The sequence below is a fragment of the Melanerpes formicivorus genome, unplaced genomic scaffold, assembly GCF_026170545.1.
Source record: "Melanerpes formicivorus ecotype bairdi unplaced genomic scaffold, bMelFor1.0.p_v2 SCAF_4, whole genome shotgun sequence".
NCBI lineage: Eukaryota > Metazoa > Chordata > Aves > Piciformes > Picidae > Melanerpes > Melanerpes formicivorus.
In genome coordinates this window covers 31,907,510-31,927,040 of record NW_027142356.1, presented here as the reverse complement: position 1 = coordinate 31,927,040, position 19,531 = coordinate 31,907,510, and positions in this window count along the sequence as shown.

Below are 19,531 nucleotides of genomic sequence, written 5' to 3'. Positions count from 1 at the left end.
TTTTGTTCCTAAAAAGAATCACAGAATCAGTAAGATAAGAAAAGGCCTTTAAGATCATCAAGTCCATCCTTTAAAGAAGTCTTAACAAGGGTTTAAAGGAAACTTTCCTTTTACCCAAGTGTGACTAGAATCTCTAATTCTTGTCTCAATAAATCTCTTGATTTCTGTTAGTGTTTACATTGGCTTAGCATAGCATTTTTACACAAAAGAAAGTTAAATGTTCATGTTAATGTGTTGTCTGTTAGGGAATAAACCAACCAAACAAATGAAAAACCAAAACCAATCCAAAACCCAGCCAGTGTTTAATGATTCACCTCGACAGGCTGGACAGATGGGCAGAATCCAACGGCATGAGATTTGACACATCCAAGTGCCGAGTTCTGCACATTGGCCACAACAACACCAGGCAGTGCTACAAGCTGGAGTCAGAGTGGCTGGAGAGAGGCCAGGTAGAGAGGGACCTGGGGGTACTGGTCGATGGTAGGCTGAACATAAGCCTGCAGTGTACCCAGGCAGCCAAGAGGGCTAATGGCATCCTGGCCTGCATCAAGAACAGTGTGGCCAGCAGGAGCAGGGAGGTCATTCTGCCCCTGTACACTGCGCCGGTTAGGCCACACCTCGAGTACTGTGTCCAGTTCTGGGCCCCTCAGTTTAGGAAGGGGGTTGACTTACTGGAATGAGTCCAGAGAAGGGCAACGAAGTTGGTGAGGGGTTTGGAACACAAGCCCTATGAGGAGAGACTGAGGGAGCTGGGGCTGCTTAGCCTGGAGAGGACACTCAGGGGTGACCTTATTGCTCTCTACAACTACCTGAAGGGAGGTTGTAGACAGGCGGATGTTGGTCTCTTTTCCCAGGCAGCCAGTACCAGAACAAGAGGACACAGTCTCAGGCTGCACCAGGGGAGGTTTAGGTTGGATGTTAGGAAGAAGTTCCATACAGAGAGAGTGATTGCTCATTGAAATGGGCTGCCTGAAGAGGTGGTGGAGTCACCATCATTGGAAGTGTTCAGGAGGAGACTTGATGGGGTGCTTGGTGCCATGGTTTAGTTGATTAGGTGGGTTGGATTAGTTGATGGGTTGGACACGATGATCTTGAAGGTCTCTTCCAACCTGGGTGGTTGTTATTATTATTATTATTATTATTATTATTATTATTATTATTATTATTATTATTATTATTATTGTTGTTGTTGTTGTTGTTGTTGTTGTTGTTGTTGTTGTTGTTGTTTTTGTTGTTGATGGTGGTCAGTAATGTACATGACCTATTCCAAACAAGAATCAATCTAGCAATAAAGAAAGAACAAACACATTATAAACCCAGATACCTGTTTTTAATTCAAGTCAGAAATTTTACAGATGTAGATAAGAAGGCTGAAAAATATTGGGGAAAAACTTGTTAAAAGCATTAATGTTGAGTAATGATAAACAGAGTCACCATTCCTGGAGCTGTGTGGACATAGCAATTCAGGACACGGTTCTAATGCTATGGCGATGTTGGGTTGATGGTTGGACTGGATGATCTTAGAGGTCTTTTCCAACCAAAACAATTCTATGATTGTATGATCCCATAAAAAATAAATAATAATAATAATTTCAAAACTATCATGAAACTGGAAATTGCAGTTTCTTTGTGTGTCAAGTAGTACTGTAAAAAGACAAGATGACAGCAGAAAAAATAATTTTGTAGTGATATATGCTGTCTAGAAGCTAAGGAGGACTGCTGCCTTAAAACCTTCATAAGAAATGGGTCTGAGGAAGTGACAGGATAAAAGCTTTGGAATAGTTTGATATAATAAGAAATAATAAGCTGATTTCAGATAAGGAACTCACAAATGAGTTGTTGCGTGCAACAGGTTTTCTGAATCAACCTCCACACCAGAAACAAGGAAAGTGCCAACAATGATAAGGAAATAAAAGGGAACACTTAAGTAAGTCAGAGATATAGATCTTGTGCCTCACAGATTTCTTAAAATTCTTTAGAGGAGTCAGTGAGCTGAGACAGGTATCACAGTATTCAGTCCTTCTTTAGAGGACTTCAGGTAATCTCTTTAAGCTAATCTATTCAAATTTGGAGTCAAATAAAATTGCATCCATAAACTTTTGGATTCTGATCTTCTGTGTTCAGTCTTGAAGCTCCCACTACAAGGAGGATGTTGAGCATATCCAGCGAAGGGCTACAAAGCTGGTGAAGGGTCTGGAGAAGTCTGGTGAGAAGTTGAGGGAACTGGGGTTGTTTCACTTGAAGAGAAGGAGGCTGAAGGGACACCTTGCTTTCTACAATTCCCTGAAAGGAGATGAGAATGAGGTGGAGATTGGTCTCAACTCCCTAGGAACAAGTGACAGGAGGAGAAGAAATGGCCTCAAGTTGAGTCAGGGGAGGTTTGGTTTTGATAGAGAATGGTTGGAATTGATATCACAGGTCTTTTCCAAACAAAACAATTCTATATTCTATGCTTTGAAGATCTGCACAGTTAAAATGTGATAGTTTATTGTCATAGACATCATTCAGAAGTAAAGAGATGCAATTGTTATCACATGGAAGTGGTGAATTGATTAACATTTGATTATTTTCATATTCTATTTATTTGGGTTTACCAATCTCCAAAGTCAGGATTGTTTCACATTTCTTTTTCATTTTTAAGTTGTATGAATGGAGAAGGGAATAGATCTGCTTGATATTTAATATTAGACAGGTGTGAGTGAATAGAAGATTGGTTGCTAGTGGTCAAACACGAATTAAGCAGGTGGCATTGAACTCTGTATGACCTTTATGTACCAAGGATGTTTCTAACTGTTATCAAACAAGAAATTCCTCAGACAAAAGAAGAATCAAAAAACACACAAAGGGGCATATTGTTGGGTTTAACAGAGAGATCTGCACTGAAGTATGAAAAGGAAATAACCAAAGCCAGCAAGTACAATTTGATCTGAAGCCTGTGAGTAGCTTAATAAAATGAGTTAATTGCTTAATAAAAATCTCAAGCATGGGAACAGACTGAGTGAACTGATAATACATTAAGAAATAGTGGGTAGCAGAGTAAGATGTTTTATCTCCATTTTAATTGTTCTAATCTTTGCATGCACACTCACAGAAAAGCTGTTAATCGAGCTGGGAATATTGGAAGTTGAACCATACTTCATTTTAATTTTTATTTATTTTTATCAAGGCTTTTAACAGCTTATGTGTTCCAAGAGCCAACCAGGCAGCCCCAGCAAACTGTCCTGAGGCAAACACATCTATACATTTTCACCAGCTTAGAACCAGGAAACAAACAAATAAATAAATAAATGTCACAAGTCCTTTGAAATCTGTTCCATTTTCCTCCACATTCATTTTTTGACCTAATACAGGTCAGGAGAAAATGTCTTTCCAGAGGGCATTTAACAAAGTGCCTTGGCAGTGGAAAAGACCTCTCATGCTCCTTCGCTTTCCATTTTGGAAACCAGTTAATGTATTGCTGTTATTTGTGCTAGGTTTTTGTTCAGTTCTTGACTCTAGGGTAACATACTGAGTGTGCATTCCCCTTTTCCTGTTTTATTTTTTGTCCTGCTGTTTGCAAAAGGCCAACTATTGTAAGTAAGCTATTACAAGTGTTGTTTGAGTTGCACTGAGCATTGCTAATGAAAACTGTGGACTGACAATGTTTTTGACATTTATGGTAGACAACATTGAACAAAAGCTGCTTTGCTGCTTTTAATCAACTCATCAAAGTATCAAAGTATTCTTTTCTCCAAATGTAAAAGATTTTGCTTTAACAATTGGTTTTGTAAACTTAGGTGTTAAACAGTGAAGCTTTTAATATGGTTTATTCTACATTGTAATTCATATTCATTAGTTGTATTTAACTCCTAGTCCTAAAAGATTTTGGGGGGTTTTCTTCTTCTTTTTTTTCCCCCTTTTTCTCCTTTTTTTTCTAGCCTGGAGAAACGGAGGCTGAGGGGGGACCTTGTTGTTTTCTACAGCTCCCTGAAAACCAGTTGGAGCCAGGTGGGTGTTGGTATGTTATCCCTGGGAACAAGTGATGCGATGAGAGGAAATGGCTTCAAGTTACACCGGGAGAGATTTAGGTTGGATATTAGAAAAAACTTCTTGACTGAAAGGGTTTTCAAACGTTGTAACAGGCTTATCAGGGAGGTGTCTGAATCCCCATCCCTGGAGAAGTTTTAAAGAGGCAGATATGTCATGATGAAGGTCATGGCTTAGCCCCAGACTTGGTAGAATTAATGTTTTGACTTGGTGAACTTAAAGGTCTTTTCCAACAGAAATGATTCTCTGATTCTGTGATTGTCACTAGTTTGATGAAGATAGTTCCAACAGTCCTGTCTCTTACTTGGTGAATAAGTTATACTAGTGAAAAGATACTACAGTACTTATTAAAATGACTCTAAATGAATATGTAAATTAATTTGGATTAAGAGAAAGATTTTGTAATCCTAAAACTAGGGAAGTTTGGGATAGGGCTGAATAAGTACAGCATTTCCTATTCAAGGAGTTTGCTGCGAAAAGTGAACTCTTTTTAGGCATATTATGCTGAGTGTAAAGGGACAAGATTTGGAGCACAAAATCATTTAATCTCTTCTGACAAAGCAGGAAGAGAACTTCTTAAGCAACAAAAGGCCAGGCCACAGGTTTGCCATTTCAGCATAAGAAGCAAAAGATAACATTTCCCACTTCAGAACTTTGCCCTTTAGAATCTAAAGAGCTGGTTTTCCCCCCATTTTTTTGTCTCACCAACAATAAAGTTCAGTGCAAGCAAGGGGCAGATGTTACCACTTTCCAGATGTTAATACAGTCACACATATATATTATGACTAGAAATTTAAGGAAAAATTAATTTCAGTATAACCCTTTGGAAAGTTCAGAGTAATAGAGGATTTTTTTCTTTTTTAATTGCTGCCTAAATAAATGCTTCCAGGCCAATCAGAATCCCTTGCACTGCTTTGAAGATTAGCAGAGGTGTCCTCTTTGACTTTACTGTTCTATATCAGCAACAATCTACTTTTCTAAATCAGTATGAACTTATTTAATGATCCTTTTATTAATTTCTCTATGCTTGTTCTGTGTAATGCTTAATCAGTAATAGAAAGACAGGAAAATGTAAAATTAACATTTTCAAATGCAATATAATGGGAAGTCTAAACCACTACCCTAACAGGTACAGAAATAACCTTATGGTCTTATAGGTGTGGAAAAGCAGCTGTGATTGAGACCTAAATTGCTTACAGGCTCTTGTGTGATCTTACATTTTGCCTAACTACAACATGGAATAAAAAGCAACCACAAAACTAAAAAAGTCCTTGCTTAAAGCTGTGTTCTCTCCAACAGGGTCATTCACACTAAGGGAAAATAATCTTTGTTTTAAACAAACGCTTGAGCATTCTGTCTCTTGCTGTCTAAAATCTTTGTCAACTCACTTGTTGTATTTTCAGACTTCATGTCTACATTTCTTTCCTTCATGTTTGCCTGGCAGGCATATGCCCACACCCCCACCCCTCTCAGATGGAGCTAGATTGTGTCTGGTGTATTCAAGCAGTTGTGGTGAGCTTTGGGAACAGCTCTGGTGGAAATAGCTGTGATCAACACGACTTCCTGTGGTTTTTCTGCATCTATTCACCATCTTCTTAACAGACTTTATCACACAAAAGAGCTCAGCACTTCATGAAATATTCTGTTGATTATTCAGTGTTTGTGGGACGTGATTAATCATTGATATTTACAAAGTGTTCTCTATCATTTCAATCATGAGTCTGACTACCATTGTGCTTGTTAATTTGTTAATTGAAAAAAAAATGGATACAGAAAGACACAATCTCAGAGAGTTGTTTTTTTTTTTTTTTTTCCCATACAATGAGTGGGAAAAAATAAAAAGAAAAAAAGAAAAAGAAAAAAATCTGTTCCTACACACCTAGGGAGATGTGGATTATTGCACTGTGAATATTATTTTAATGAAGTCAACAGCAAACTCTGTATTCACAGATTATGTTGGGCTTCTCATTTGTTTCTTAAATGCTCAATGTTATTTAGCATAATTTTACCACTTGGTAATATTTTTTGTCAAGGAACTGAGAGGTGGTAAGCTACAGGCTGGGGTCGGAGTGGCTGGAGAGCTCCCAAACAGAGAGGGACGTGGGGGTGTTGATCGACAGTCACCTGAATATGAGCCAGCAGTGTGCCCAGGTGGCCAAGAGGGCCAATGTCATCCTGGCCTGCATTAGGAATAGTGTGGCCAGCAGGAGCAGGGAAGTCATTGTGCCCCTGTACTCTGCTTTTGTTAGGCCGCACCTTGAGTACTGTGTCCAGTTCTGGGCCCCTCAGTTTAAGAAGGACATTGAGACACTTGAATGTGTCCAGAGAAGGGCAACAAGGCTGGTGAGAGGCCTTGAGCACAAGCCCTATGAGGAGAGACTGAGGGAGCTGGGATTGTTTAGCCTGGAGAAGAGGAGGCTCAGGGGTGACCTCATTGCCCTCTACAACTACCTGAAAGGTGGTTGTGGCCAGGAAGGGGTTGGTCTCTTCTCCCAAGCAACCAGCACCAGAACAAGGGGACACAGTCTCAAGCTGCACCAGGGGAGGTTTAGGCTCGAGGTGAGGAGGAAGTTCTTCACCGAGCGAGTCATTTGTCATTGGAACGGGTTGCCCAGGGAGGTGGTGGAGTCACCGTCCCTGGAGGCGTTCAAGAGGGGATTGGATGTGGCACTTGGTGCCATGGTCTAGTCATGGGGTCTGTGTTGATAGGTTGGACTTGATGATCCTCGAGGTCCTTTCCAACCTAAGTTATACTGTGATACTGTGGTACTGTGATGTCTGAAGCTATTGGTAAAGTGGAAAAATCTCCACATTACTTTCATCTGTGACTTATATCCTGGTAAAATATCCATCAATAATTCACAGTCTTGGCATCATACTTGGTTCTTCTGTTTGCAATACTGTTATATTATGAAAAGCATTCAGTGGAAGTGCAAGCATTCCTACTGCTTCCATTAGAAAACTTGAGCAGATTTTGGTCATCTAATCAGCCTTCTGCCTTTCTTCTGGATGCGGCTCTGAGCAACATGACCTAGTGTGAAGGGTCCCTGCCGGTGGCAGGGACTAGATGATGTTTGAGGTGCCTTCTATGATTCTAATCCAGTAGCATTGGCTAACTGTTAATGCCAATAATGTCAGTTAGAATATATGATACATCACAAATAAGGAAGTTTGAGTTAAGAATAGGAAGAAGTTCTTTGCTGTGGAGAGTGGTGAAACACTGGAATGGGTTACCCAGAGAAGCTGTGGACACCTCATCCCTTGAAGTGTTTACGATCAGGCTGGATGAGGTTTAGAAGAAGCTGAGCAAGTGGAAAGTGACCCTGCCCATATCAGGAAAGTTGGAACTAGATGAGCTTTAAAGTCCCTTCCAAGTCAAGCCATTCTATGAAAAAAAGCAAGTTATGCCATACTAATTAAATGCTCATTAATAACTTACATGCAGGATTGTACCTCAGTTACTGCTTATCAAGAAGACAAAGGTCTGTCTGTGTTTGATTCATGATTATTTATACAGTATACACAGTGACAGAGGTGATTTGGGAGTTTCACAGAAGCTTTTCTGAGGTGAAACAAGACAGCTGTCCAATAAACCTTAGCAAAAAACCAAAGGGTTAAAGGAGTATATTGGGTAGAATGTGCATAGACTATAGTCATAAGATGTATTATTATTATCATACAGAGGGAACCATTGATGAGAATGGACTGAATAAACCAAGCAAACTCATCTTTAGTACCTAAAGGAAAACAAACAAATGAACAAAACCACAAAACAACCCAAAGTCATATCTACACCCTGGAGATGTTTAAGAAGAGACTGGATGAGGTGTTTAGTGCCACGGCTTAGTTGATTAGACAGGGTTGGGTGATCAGTTGGACTTGATGGTCTTGGAAGTCTCCTCCAACCTGGTTGATTCTGTGTTTCTGTGATACATAAAAAACATTATTTTATCAAAATTCTCACAGATGCAGTTAGAATGCTCAATTTATAACTTTGCCCAGTGGACAACTATTCAAGCAACATGATATTGTGATGTTTTGCCATGCAATGCTAAGGGTACATCTAAAGCCCCTTGCAGAACTGAATACAAATCTCTCCACTCGACCTGAGATAATAATGTGACTGAACATCATATTATCACTTAGTAACATCTTTCCCCACCACTCTTTCTTGGTAAGGATTTAGAATGCAATATCTAACAGTATTGATTAAATCTTTCTTATAAATAAAAAGACTAAAACCAAAATCAAATTTTATCCAATTGGCTTTTTTATATAATTTTAAATACTTTTGAGGGGTTTTCCCTGATTTGTGGGTTTTGTTTGTTTGTGTTGGTTTTGTGATTTGCTTGTTTGTTGTTTTTTTTTCTTCTTTGTTGGTTTGTTGGGATTTTTTGGTATGTTTTGGGGTTTTGTTGTTTGTTTGGTTGGTTTTGTTGGCTTCTTTTTGGTGTTGGGTTTTCTGCTTGGTTTGTTTTTTTTCCTTTGGTGTTTTTTTTTCTTATTAATTTGGGTGGGGGGAGGAAGTGTTTCTTTTTGGTTTGTTGTTTGTTTTTGTAACTAGAAAGAAATTTCTTGAAGGTTTGGTGTTTTGTATTGAAGGGAGGTTGTAGACAGGGGGGACTGGTCTCTTGTCCCAGGCAACCAGCACCAGAGTAGGAGGATACAGTCTCAAGCTGTTAGAGTGGATGTTAGGAAGAAATTCTTCATAGAGAGAGTGATTACCCATTGGAATGAGCTGCCCAGGGAGGTGGTGGAGTCACCATCACTGGAGGTGTTCAGGAGGAGACTGGATGGGGCACTTGGCGCCATGGTTTAGTTGATTAGATGGTGTTGGGTGATGGGTTAGACTCGATGATCTTGAAGGTCTCTTCCAACCTGGTCTATTCTATTCTATTCTATTCTATTCTATTCTATTCTATTCTATTCTATTCTATTCTATTCTATTCTATTCTATTCTATTCTATTCTATTCTATTCTATTCTATTCTATTCTATTTCTTTCCTCTTTAACTAATGTTCTTCTACTTTGCACCTTTCCAAGTGGATGTGTCCTATGGGTTTATTGTAGTTGTTGATTTCAGTAGAGAATCTCTTTCATATATGCCTTCTCTTATTTATGTTTCAGTTCTGAAGAAAAGATCATCAAATGATCTTCTAGATACCATTCTCCTCAGCAGATGGAATCTTGTTCAGTGCAGATTTTCTTCTATAATTGGGAGTACTTTGTTGCTATTGTATTTCTCCATCCATGAAAGCTTCTCCATTTTCTATTGTATTTCTCCATCAATCAAGCTTTTCCATCCATCTTCTACTGCATTTCTCCATCCAAACAAGCCTTCTGTGAAGCCAGAAGGTAAGAGTTTTTGCCATAAAAAGTTAAGTTACAGATGCTTCTTGGTAGCACAAATGCATTGAATACTATTTCCAGGTTTACGTTTCTGGAAGTGCTTAGTGGACTCAGTGGACAATAGTTTAAAATTACATGTCTGGAGAGAAGCTACCAGACTTAATTTGAATTTGCATTCTTCACAACAAATGCAAGTTTGACTGTTAGCCTGCTAGCCTGCCTAAGTTTGTCTCTTGTTATGTTATCTTGAAAGGAAGTGACATTTGATGAGTGTGAAGAAAAGGCCAAGTAACGCACAAGCGGAGAGTGATAAATCTGTAGATCATATGTAGCTAACTTCAGAAAGGAAAATGGAATTAAGTTATGATTCTGTTACATTTAAACATAATATTTAAGAGCAGCAACCTTGCTTTTCTGTAGTCATGAAGAAAAAGGGGGGAAAAAAAAGACAAGAAGGAGAAAAAAAAACACTTTGCAAGAAGAAAGTGAATAAATTCTACTTCATTATATTCTCACTCCTTAGGCTACAATTTCAATGCAGTTTGCTTGTTTCAGAAGAGTCAAGAATTGTGGTTTGTTATAATGTAATATATTTTGAATCATAAGCTGGAGGATAAAGCACAATCCTTTAAAAATTACAGTTGGAGGGGATTTTAAAAGAATCACAAAGCTGCATGGTTAAATGCAGAATTGGATGGCTATAGACAGGGGAAAATATGATAAAATGATATTGATAAAATCAAAGAGCAAAATGGTTTGCAAGTAGTGCAGTCACTTGAGTCAAGCCTTGCTTTTAGGTTGGTATATTTTTAGTACACTCTAGCAACTGCTTTGCATTACATCCTGGTCAAAATTTGGACTCAAGGGTTGGACTCGATGGATAAGGAATTGGCTGGATGTCTGCACTCAGGGAGTTGCAATCAATGGCTCAGTGTCCAAATGGAGACCACTGACAAGTGGTGTCCCTCAGGAGCTGGTTCTAGGACCAGTGTAACAGTAGGGTTGAGTGCATCCTCAGTAAGTTTGCAGATGATGCCAAGCTGTGTGGTCTGGCTGAGATGCTGGAGGGAAGGGATGCCATCCAGAGGGACTTGGACAGGCTGGAGAGGTGGGCCCAAGCCAACCTCACCAAGTTCAATAAGGTAAAGTGCAAGGTCCTACACCTCAGTCAGGGAAATCCCAAGCAAAATTGAACTTAAAGGTGTTTTCCAACAAAAAATGATTGTATAATTCTATGAAGTATGACAGATTTGTATCTTTACTTCATGATATCTGAATGCTAATAGTAAAAACTCTAATGTAATGCATTTAATTACTAATTTAATTGAAGCTAAAACTGACAGTTATTCTCAGCAGCATCTCACAGCTGCAGAAACACACTTCTGAATTTGGTGGTATCAAGAAATTAATAAATCCATTCATTATGTAAATATTGATTCTGCTGCAAAACAAAAAAGTGTTTTGCATTAACCTCACAGTCAACTCGCAGGCAGCAACAAATGACTGAGATATTTTGATATGTGCTGAGAGGCCACAGTTTGATTTACTCATTGGGAAAGAGATTCCGTAAATCCTTTCCTCAGTTGGACCTAAGAGCAATGAGGCTGTATATATAGAACTGGAGGAGGAGCTGAAACCTTTAGTTGTTTTTTTTTTTTTCCAAGTCAGCAATTTTAATTTGCCTGCACTGTCAAATCTGAAAATGCAAATACAATATCCAATCTTTCTACCTAATTCACCAAATCCCGAGGGCAAAGCTTTCATTTATTGTTAGCAGGCTCTCAGTGTCCAAAACTTCTATGCTATACCTGTCAAAGGTGCCAAATTCCTGCTGAACAGAGGCAATCTAAAAGCTTATTTGAACACTCATTAAGGAATTATTACACAGAACTCTTATTCTGTCATAATACATTTAGTAGATTTGAAGAAAAAATATTTCATTTGCATTTCAATATACATATGACTTCACTGTGTATAAAAAGGGACTTGTTTTTCTGTTAATGTCACACATAATGATTTGTAGTAAAAGAAACAGCCTGGTGAGTTCAAATACAGAATCTTCTCACTAAGATACATACATCATGTACTGTGTCCAGAGACTGGCAGTGAAGCTGGTGAAGGGTCTGGGCAACAGGTCTTGTGAGGAGTGGTTGAGAGAACTGGGGGTGTTTAGTCTGGAGAGGAGAAGGCTGAGGGGAGGCCTTCTGGCTCTCTACAACTCCCTGAAAGGAGCCTAGAGTAAGGTGTGGGTTGGCCTCTTCTCCTTAGGAACAACTGATAGGGTGGAGAAATGTCCTCAAGTTGCACCAGGGGAGGTTTAGTTTGAATAGAAGGAGAAACTTCTTGACTGAAAGGGTTCTCAATCACTGGAATAGGCTCCCCAGGGAGGTGGTTTAAACCCCACCCCTGGAGGTGTTTTAAAGCCACAGAGATATGGAACTGAGGGACATGATTTAACAACAGACTTGGAGAAGTTAGATAATGGTTGAACTCAATGATCTTCAAGGTCTTTTCCAACCAAAATTATTCTATGATTCTATAAACATGAAGCATTGAGGTAGATGCCAGCTGTGTATAGCTAAATCTAGGTACAAACAATTAATAGAATCATGTTAGAAGTTTAAAGGCAGTATCATTATGCAGACTCTTCCAGAGTGGATTTATCTGAAACTTTTTTTTTAAGAGAAGTGTTATTGACCTGATTCCTCAATACCCCCTAGACTCTTCTGTAAAGCTTAGATTCTACATTACCTTTTGAAGTTGTTGCAGGATAGGTGAGTAGTTTGCACTACCAACAGCCTAATTAGGAAGAATGATGTCCCTTGGGACAACAAAACCTTCTTCATATTCAATCATTCAGTCCAAAAATATACAGGGTGGGGTAATGAATCTTAAAAATGCCAATTTAGTGAGCTTCTAATCACAGATACTTCATCAGCTGACAAAAGGAAAACCTCAGTAGGTGTAGCACTTCAAAATCTGGGACAATTTACATGTAATTTCAGGAATCAGCAGGGATACACAGCTGGATAAAAATAAAAAGCTTGCTGTAATTGAAAATTGCCTTGCAGCTTGTTTGTGATTAAAATGAAATGCAGTTCCTTGAAATCTTCTATAGCAATTAAATCTGTTTTACTTAGGCAATGAAATATTGTCTATTGTCCTTGAGTGATAATACCAGTGCAGACATGCTTTAACACTTCATGCAAATTGAGCATGGGTACATACAAAAAATGGCAAAATCCATGTTGAACAACTGGAAGGGCTTTCATTTGAGTACACTGAAGAAACATTCTCTCTCAGCAGAAGAGGCTGTGGTCATCTGTGTTACTTAAAAAGAGCTGTGCTGACAGCTTGTGGTGTTTTGCACCCGATAGAAATTATGTTTCCACATCTCAACATCTAAATAGAGCAATGGTGTCCAAATTCCTGTCTGATAACTTTACTTAAAACCTGATTGAGTTGTAAAGTTCTACTGAAATTTAAAGTTAACCTCTAATAAGAGTTCTTCTTTAGTTTGCTTTTCAATTTTATTTTAGTATGGTTGTCTGATGTGTTGAATAGCTTGAGAAGTGTGAGAGCTGATTCTCATTCAATGAAATAGGCATTAGAGCATACAAATCTCTGTGTTCTTAAAGTAGTTTGTTACTTTTTGAGTAAAGAGTGTTAAGAAACAGCTGCAAATAGAACTTGAGATCTTAAAATTCTTAGAACCATTTTCACTGCAATGTTTCTTCTGTGTTGTTTGGGTTTATTTTTGTTTTACATTCAAATGTAATGATTCCCCAGTTCTCACGAGGTCCACTTAGGAGAGAGAAAACTTGAATTAATAAGGTAAAAATATAAATAATAATGATAATTATTGAATCAAAAAGGAAAGGTTTCTAGCATTAAAACCAAAATTCCACAAACAAGAAAAAACACAAACCAAAAGCCACAGGGAAATTATCAATTTTAACTGAAGCTTGTGGAGGGCAAATTTAGACTGGATATTGGGAGGAAATTCTCTACAGTGAGGGTGGTAAAGCACTAGAACAGTTTGCCCAGGGAGGTCATGGATGCTCCCTCCCTGGAGGTGTTCAAGGCCAGGTTGGATGAGGCCTCGAACAAGCTGTTCTAGTGGAAGGTGTTCCTACCCATGTCAGGAGAGTTGGAACTACACAATCTTTAAGGTCCTTTCTAACCCAATCTATTTTATTAATCTTTACATCTATGAAACTTGCAATTCTGGGTAGAAAAATCAGCTTTCTTATGCATACCCCAATCTAAAACATGTTCATACCCTAACACTCTTTTCATTGTGTTCCTTCTGTGCATTTCTTCAGTATATACTTTCATTAATTACAACTTCCCTTATAATATTAAATTTTACTAATGTAAATACTCAGAAGACAGAAATAACTCTGCAATAGCCTTAAATTCAGTAGCTGAGTTAGTAACTATAAGGATTTATATTTTTACCAATCTTTTGTCTGAATCTGTTTCTAGGATGTAATCAGTTCCAGGTAATGAATATCTCATTCTAATGATTCTTTCTAGATGAATCAAAAAGACCAAGCCACAAAGGAAAGTTTCTTAGCTGAGGACAAATGACTTGCATTACTTAGATCGCTATTGCTGCACAGAGTAAACTAGTGAAAATGGCCTGAGAGGACAAGGCAGAGTGTTTCTAACTTAAAGACAGCCAAGTTTTGCTCCACAGTAACTTCAAATTTAGGGGTGGGTGGGGGAATGTTAAATTGTATGTGGAAAGGTTATTCAAAACAGTCTGATGGAAATGTACTCTAAGAGGTGCTGAAAGGTCACTTGAAAGACTCAAGTGAAAAACAAGAGACTAAATGAGAAAACAGAAAACCACTCAGTCCATCAAAACATGGATAAGGAAAATGATGCTAAAGCAAACAGAGAAGGGAATTATAGGAAAGGCAAAAAAAAAAGAAAACAATAAATATAAGATTTATACACATCCGAAAAGTCATTTGGCAAAAGATGTTTATTAGCTATGTTATTTTAAAATTGCAATATCCAGGTATTCTAAATGACTGAATATGTTCCAAAAGCAAAAATAAAGCCAAGATCTTTTTAATCAGGACTCAATTTTCTGGGGAATATATAGAAAAATATCTGCAGTCCTAAGTCTAATGAGCAACATTGGATTTACAGATTAGTATGTATTCCTAGCACTGCTCTAATGTGCTTTATATTTACTGTCACTTGTACTTATATTATTAACACATTATAAAGCCAGAATGCAAGCAAGACCTGACAGCTGATGAGTTAACTTGTTAATTCATACATATTTTCTTTACAGTTGTTCATACTTAAATTTGAAGAAATGATCCTGTAGAAGTGTGGTTTTGCTATGAATAATAAATACAACAAATAGTTCTAGAGGCCACCCAAAGCAAAAATATATAAACTCTAAAGAACTTAATCTGCAACTAGAAAATAATTCAGGCTACTGAGTGGGCTGGCCACTAAAGGAGAGATAGAGGCTCTCTATGAACCCTTCAAGGGAAGAGGGAGACTGATGGGTTGGGAAGGAAACTAAACTGGCTGGAATGAAAGTAATAACAAACAAACAAACAACCCCAGAAATATGCACAAACAGATACAAACCAATATAGAACCCAACTCCTAATGGCAATTAGTGACTGTCACCACTGATGCTGTGGCAGAAGTCCCAGACTGGACTCGGCAGCCAATGGGAACTGGATTCAGGAGCTAGATTCTGGAACTTGATTCAGGAACACACAGATTCAAGGTAGATTTAGATTAGACATAAGGAAGAACTTCTTTGCAATGAGAGTGGTAAAATACTGGAACAGGTTGCCCAGGAATGTGATTGAGACCCTGTCTCTGGGGACATTCAGGATCAGAGTTGATGTGGCCCTGGCAAGGCTGGTGGTGTTGAAGGTGTCCCTGCTCACTGCAGAGGGGTTTAGACAAGATGGCCTTTGAGAGTTTCTTCCAACCCAGTGCAATCTATGAATAACTGGATTGGGGTTGAAGGCAGAACAGAGTCCTTCTGGGACACCAGTCATTGAGGAAGAAAGGGGCTTGACCCTGGAGATTCCCTAGCTTTACACCAAAGATACCGTGCATGGGATGGAATCTCTTGTTGGTCAGTTGAGGGTCACTTGAACTGTCCACACCTACCAGTAGGTGCAGCCTTTTCTTCTGCAGCCCAAGGTGGCATGCAAGGTGAACCAGTGCCCTTGATCTGCTGCTCAACCCTTGGCGCTAGCACTTCCCATCAGCATTTTCAGTTCTAGCAGCAGCTCCTGTCTGTGCAAATCTGTCCTGATCTGTAGAAAGTGGTGGATCTGAGCAGAGACTGAGCTGGGAAGTAAAACCACTGGGCTGCTCTAGCCCAAACCAAGACAGACTCTCAGCTGGATAAAATATGAGGCATTTTAACCTTATCTGCATTTAGCTGTTGAAAATGTAATGTTGCATATTTTTCTCCTTTTTTTTTTTAATAATCTTTTCATAACAAAACCACAGAGCTGTGTTCCTAGATGTACCAGAGAGATATGGCTGCAGGAGATATCTCTTTGGATTTTGTTGTTGTTTGTTGTTGTTATAAAAATCTGCTGGGATCAAAACTAGTCCCTTAATGCGAGGTACAGCGTCTTTGCAGATGTAGTGGAGCAAGGAATTTCAGCTTTTAATGTCATGGTTCAATCCTTCAAAATATGCTTAAATTATATTTATTTATTTTTTTAGCTCTCCAAGAATTTCAGCAGCTGTATCCAGAATTTATTCTCTCTGGTATAATGTAACAGCGATCATCCATTTAATTTCCAGCAGCTTTTTTACTCTGCTCATGTCAGCAGCCTGTTATTTCCAGAGTCAATAAAAGCATGCAGTATTATTTTGTGCATAAAACTAATTCTGCATGTCATTTTACATTTCATATAGAGTATTTACAGACAGGGAAAGAGATTTAAATGCTGCATTTGTTCAGACCTGAAGGAAAGATTGAATATCAACGTTTTATTTTCCTCCGTGAGGTACACAAAGGAAAGGTACAGATGCATTTATGAGTGTGAGAATAGGGAAAATAATCCAAAACAACACAATAAAAAAAATATGCACCAAAACCTTCTTTTTTTTTCATGCTCTGGCATGGCAGGAAGCAGTGTACAGAAGACCCGGAATTCACAGGTCAAGTGAGCCATGACCAGAATTTCACAGATAGTGTGAGAAGTTCCCTGCTGGGTCCTGGCTTATTTGAAGCTGGTGAGCAATGGTATATTTGAGTTCTGAATTGATCTGGCATTGAGTTTGGGAAACTTTCTGAATAGGCTGTAAACCAGGAGCAAAGCACATGGTAGCTTTCAAAAGCATATTGGAAGTCTAGAAGTGCCGTTTTGAGCAACGTATGAACCATGAATGACAATAATACACCCCAGGATGAACTCTTCTGCCTCAGCTGTTTCAATAACCTCTTCTAAGGTTGCATCAATGTCTGTCCAGGTGTAACTCTTGAGGATGGATCCTACCATCTGCACCTTGAGCTGCATGAAGGCTTTGGTACAACTTGTTGAAGGTGTATATTGTGAAGGTGTCTCATTCTGATAGATATGGCACAGTGTCAGGTGGGGGAGATACATGAGACAGGGAATACAGTTATTGGGCCTGGAGAAAATGCTGTTTGACTCTGCTCAAGATCCATGAGAAGACTGGGAATGTAAACTACAGAAGCATGACTCCGAACTTCTGGAGAACAGACTTTAGCTTATTCAGGGAATTGTTTGGCAGAAGCCCTTGGCAAGTGTGCATGAAGATGAAGGAAGTCTAGGACAGCTGGCTGAAGTTTTAGGATAACTTACTGACAGATCAGGTCTTTGGTCAGGAAGATCAAGATGTTTGGCAAAGCAAAATTATTAATGTTTAAGAATGGAATATCATAATGAACTCAAAAGGCCTACAAGAAAACTGGGGAGAGACTTTTTACAAGGGCAACAGGGAATGGATTGAAGCTCAAGGAGGGTAGATTTAAACTGAATATGAGGAAGAAATTCTTTACAGTGAGGGTGGTGAGATACTTGACCTGGTTCCCTGGGGATGTTCAAAGACAGGTTGGATGTGGCCTTGAGCAAGCTGATCTAGTAGAAGGTGCCCCTGTTCATGGCAGGGGGACTGGAATTAGATAACCTTTAACATCCTTTCCAACCCAAACCATCCTATGAATCTATGAACTGCAAACAAGAACAGGCAACATGCAAACAAGCCCTGAATGACAAAATCAGAAAGGTTAAACGTCAATTCTAGCTAAAACTAGCAAAGGATATTATGAATCGTTGTTTTAACTCTTTTCTGGAAAACTGATTAACACTTTGTTAATTATTCGTTACTCTCTGTAAGCCATGTTCCTAGGTATCTTACAGAGTTTATACCCTGTTGTAGAGAACTGCAACATTACCTTTCTAGGTGGATATACAAGAAAATTTTCTCCTCATAGGAGAAAATAAGGCTATGATAGCAATTAAGCAGCCTTAAATAGTTCCTGTAAAGAATCAGATTCTCCTGATACCCTATTTGGTACTGAGCAAGAGGAATCTTAAGGCTAGGACCACATTCCTGCTTTTTCTCACTATTGAGCAAAGACTAGAGAAAGGACTCAGCCATGAGAATAGCTGCTGTTATGCCTGAATGAGTGGTCTGGCATTATTAAAGAAAATGTGAGTTTTATCTCATCTGCAGTGAGTTTTAGGACTTTCTTAGGCACTCAGCAAATCTTGAGTGCTAGTTTTGAGCTAAAAATAATGTGATGTGGCAGGTTAAAGCTGAAGATTTAAGTTTTTAGAAAAGCCTGTTGAAAAAAAAAATATACAGGTTTCTGAAAAGTAAGGGTTTTTTTTTGTGAGAGGCTCAAGAAAAAGTCTGTTCTCCATTTGAAAATGGAATACTTGGCTAAGCCAAAGGAAGGCAGGAATACTAGTAGTACTAGTAGTAATAAATCTTGCGTTAAAAGCTGCAATTAACAGGTGGTGCTAATATAGTTAATGCTTATCAGAGGTCCTTTTTTATAGGTAGTTTCATAGTTTCATAGTTTCATAGTTTCATTCAGGGTTGGAAGGGACCACAAGGATCATCTAGTTCCAACCCCCCTGCCATGGGCAGGGACACCCCACACTAGATCAGGCTGGACAGAGCCTCATCCAGCCTGCTCTTAAACACCCCCAGGGACGGGGCCTCGACCACCTCCCTGGACAACCCATTCCAGGGTTTCACCACTCTCATGGTGAAGAACCTCCTCCTCACATCCAGCCTGAATCTCCCCACCTCCAGCTTCATTCCATTCCCCCTAGTCCTATCACTACCTGAGATCCTGAGAAGTCCTTCCCCAGCCTTCCTGTAGGCCCCCTTCAGATACTGGAAGGCGACAATTAGGTCACCTCGGAGCCTTCTCTTCTGCAGACTGTACAGCCCCAACTCCTTCAGTCTGTCCTCATAGGAGAGGTGCTCCAGCCCTCTGATCATCCTCGTGGCCCTTCTCTGGACACGTTCCAGCACCTCCACATCCCTCTTGTAATAGGGGCTCCAGAACTGGACACAGTACTCCAGGTGGGGTCTCACCAGGGCTGAGTAGAGGGGGAGGATCACCTCCCTCGACCTGCTAGCCACACTTCAGATAGGTATTTTTAAAGGTATTGTATCAAGATAGAAAGCATCACACTCTTTAGTGTGAATTAATTATCTGTGGACTGTCATTCCAAAGCTAATTTAATAAGTGTGGCAGTGTTGGCTAAGAATGGAAATCATAGCATCATAGAATGGTCCAAATTGGAAGGAACCTCCAAAGGTCATTTAGTTCAACCCCCTTTACAGCAAGCAGGGGCATGCTCAACTAGATAGAATAGAATAGAATAAACCAGGTTGGAAGAGACCTTCAAGATCATTGCGTCCAACCTATCATCCAATACCACCTAATCAACTAACCCATGTAACCAAGCACCCTGTCAAGTCTCCTCCTGAACACCTCCAGTGACGGCGACTCCACCATCTCCCCGGGCAGTCCATTCCAATGGCCAATCACTCTCTCTGTGTAAAACTTCCTCCTGACCTCCAGCCTGAACTTCCCCTGGCTGCCCAGAGCCCTGTCAAGCCCCATTTTGATTATCTCCAGGGATCTCTCCAACCAGCT